This window comes from Fragaria vesca, linkage group LG6 (assembly GCF_000184155.1).
Source record: "Fragaria vesca subsp. vesca linkage group LG6, FraVesHawaii_1.0, whole genome shotgun sequence".
Classification (NCBI taxonomy): Eukaryota; Viridiplantae; Streptophyta; class Magnoliopsida; order Rosales; family Rosaceae; genus Fragaria; species Fragaria vesca.
The window spans coordinates 2,223,156-2,226,750 of NC_020496.1; positions in this window are offsets into that span (position 1 = coordinate 2,223,156).

The following is a 3,595-nucleotide window of genomic DNA, read 5'->3' on the forward strand; positions in this document are numbered from 1 at the left end:
AAAGTGCCAAAAAAACTTATTAACATTTGGAGGAAACATCTCTCTGATGAAGGATAAAGTGTAGAGACAAAGAGATAGCAAGAGAATCATCATTTTATTCATTGATATGAGCTCTTTATATAGGGAATTATATAATACCAATATGGTAAGGTAAAGATATGAATACATAGATCTAGTCAAACTACATATCCTAATGACATAAGGCCAAGACACACATAAAGAATATATAGAAAGATACAGAATATCCTAGAACACTCCCCCTTCTGCCGCGCGCTGATATGCCGATGGTGCTGATCTGTTGCCTCGTCAAAAACCTCGTTAAGTCACAAAAACTCTGTGGGAGAAAAACCGAACCTTGATCGTAGGAGAAAAAGAGTACAACGCACCCTTCACATTTGATAGTGACATATATGTATGTGCTAGACTCCCCCTGAAGTTCGCACATCCCCCTGATCTTTACATCAATCATAGGGTTCTTCCTGATTCTTACTAATTACGGAAATTTCAATAACTTAGCATGTCAATGCTCTTTAACATGTCTTCAAATGTGGCATTAGACAATGATTAACTAAATCATGCCGTATTGTCCTCAAATGATCTTTTACACTTAGATCTTGAGGAGAAGACCGCTTGTGAACTCAAAACATAAGTTCGTGCAGGAAATCAGATCTCCGCGCAGCATGACCTTCAGTTACTAGAACAGTCGTAACTTCCTCTAGGAAATACATATGAATGAACCGTAAACGGTTTTGGAAACTAGACTCATTTAGCTTTCCAACCGTATATTACACACGTTCTGGTTCGTCAGGAGCTATTCACAAAGTCCCGTCAAAGTTGACAATTTTGCCAAAATCAGATTCTCGGACAGATTCGTCATACTTTACGAAAACGGCCATAACTCACTCAATATGATAGGTATGATCAAATGGTTGGTGTCCCTGGAAGGTAGACACATAGATCTTTCCAATGGTACTAGTTTCACCATTTTCCAGTGAGTGAGGTTTCCTGTAGGTCTCGTGAAGCTTGACCTACGAAACTTGACAGATTCTGATTTTGCTTTTGATGTGTCTTTCTTATGTAGGGATAGAATAAGCCTAAACCTTTCATACCATTAAGTATTGAAAAAGGAGTTACTGCCATTACATTGGCGTTGCGTGGGCGCATAGCTACACTTAGCTTTACAACTTTTCATAGCGAATGAGATGTCAAGTCTTTCGTATTGTGTTGAGTACATTGATGCGTCTTATTGTACTTAGATGGGAACTCCATCTCTTAACACATATTTGTCATCTTGCTTTAAACAAAACAACGGATCTCTCTTTAGAGCAAAGACCTTGACTAATCATGGGAGTATATGTAGGCCTCACTTTCGTAAGAGCGCCTAAGCCGATTGATGGAAAATCATCATCAATACAGTCATCGAGTGTCTTATTGAGACCGTGTCTTCCCAAGATCTTTTTCTTCGGATGTTGATACATATTGGCATCTCTTGATCCATCAAGAGTCCATGTAAATCCGGAATGAACACACAAAGGCATAATTCACCATATCCCTTCCAAATCAAGTAGAGTCCATGTGCGTTTCAATACATTTAGCAAACGTATGCTCTTGTGGTCTGGAGCCACTTGATTGAGATGAATGAAGTCCGTTTAAGACCTTCATGTATATCTCTGATCCCATAGAGATGTTATTATGACCACATTCATAGGCTGCATGTTCAGTTATTCGGAAACTACCAAACTGACAAAGTAGTGGAGTTCAATGACATCCATTACGAGAGCATATCTCATCGTAGTCGATCCCAGTGCGTGATAGTGAGAGACCTTGCGCCATAAGGTGAGTCTAAACTCTTGTTCTTACTACGCTATTTAACAAAGACATAGTTGATAAGGTTTAGCTTGCGGTGTCGGCATCACCTGCCCAAGGACCTATCTCTTTATTAATGCTAGATCACATCTTTCCATTAGGCCAATCAACTAATAAGTTGATATCCATCAACGAAGGGGTGGTTCGATAGTAGACTTATTATCCCACGTCCTCATGTACACTAGTGTAATACTTGTAGAGATCTCTATATGGATTGGATTTGACATTGAGGCGTCCCCCAACGATAATCACAATTCAGACTTCATGAGACGGATTTGAGTATCACTAATCAATGAATTAGGTTGTGCCAAGCTCGCTTTCTTCCTAGTGCGAGAAAGTATCGAACCTAAGGGCCTCCTTCCTTTTGGGGAGCCACACGGCCTTATGACACCAATTTTGCCACTATATGGCGTCATTACATCACCATCCATGGTGATGGAGTCAAGATCAACACCTTTTGGTCGCACTATGTCCTTTTGTAGGACATCAATCCTTGCAGACATATCTGCAGCATGTGATCTCGTCACTTTAACACTTTAAGCATTTGGGATCAAGATGAGACTTAGTGGGGACAAACCACAATAATTCACGTCGTTCCACTTGAACACTTGTGTTCTTATCTCCCCCTAACGGCGGGAATATTGTCTCATCAAAATGATCATTCGCAATATAGCGGTGAAAGAGATCGCTTGGCAAGGTTTCTACATATGCGGATTATAGGTGGAGGTTCATATCCAACTTAAATACTTATTCATCTCAAATGACCCATCATTGTACGCAGTGGCAATGTAATTTGGCACCTAGAAATAACATTTAGCCGAGCTCAAGGATTGAAGATCCGTTTCAATCTTGTTTGAGCTCAAGGATTGCAATCCTGATACACAGTCACGAGCTGTAGTACAAAAATATTCAATGATGGTGGGTCGTAGAAGAATAGTAAAGCTGCATGCAATAATGTTCAACCGACAAGCTAAAGTTGCTTGGTCGTAGCCTCGGTGAGACCGTATTGCGTGTGAACATGGGATACAAGACACTTCAACTTACATCTCAATAAACTTCTTTAAAGAATGGGTAGTGAGCCCGTAGAAGTATAAGCAGCATAAACAGTAGATAATAGTGTAACATGTGACCAGTGTGTTAACACTTCAACCAACACCATAAAACATAAAAAGGTGTCCGCAAGTTGGTTGTATCTATCTACATAGTTTGATGTAAGAATAGAATGTTCACTTTTGTGTTATTTAGCGTAGGAGGGTCTCACTCCTAATTTAGCTAAACAATAGGCTTTCAAAACGGGCAATGAGCATTACAGGGGGCCAATGCGACATAGAGGGAAGGCCGGTGCACCTCAATTGCTTGAGGAATTGACTAGACGACCTCCAGGAAGTTGGAGTCGTGTTCGGGTGACGTCAATGTCCCCCGGGTCACCACCATGCTTCATGGTGATGTTAGATCTCGAATGTCTTCGTTTTGAGCGGAAGAATGGATGTCCATGAAAATTTCTCAAAATTTGGACCATTATATCTCTTCCAAGTTGACTAATTTGGTCAAACCAAAGACTATATGAGTTAGTGTCCCAAATATCATGTTTCGATATTCGAATCGTAATGACATACAGTCCACTAGATTGACTCATGAATTTCTCCAAGATGCGCTTCAGTCCGCATTTCATGAGAAGGTATACACAAAAGAATTCTTGTTCATTCTCACAATGTGTTTTCAAATGAAA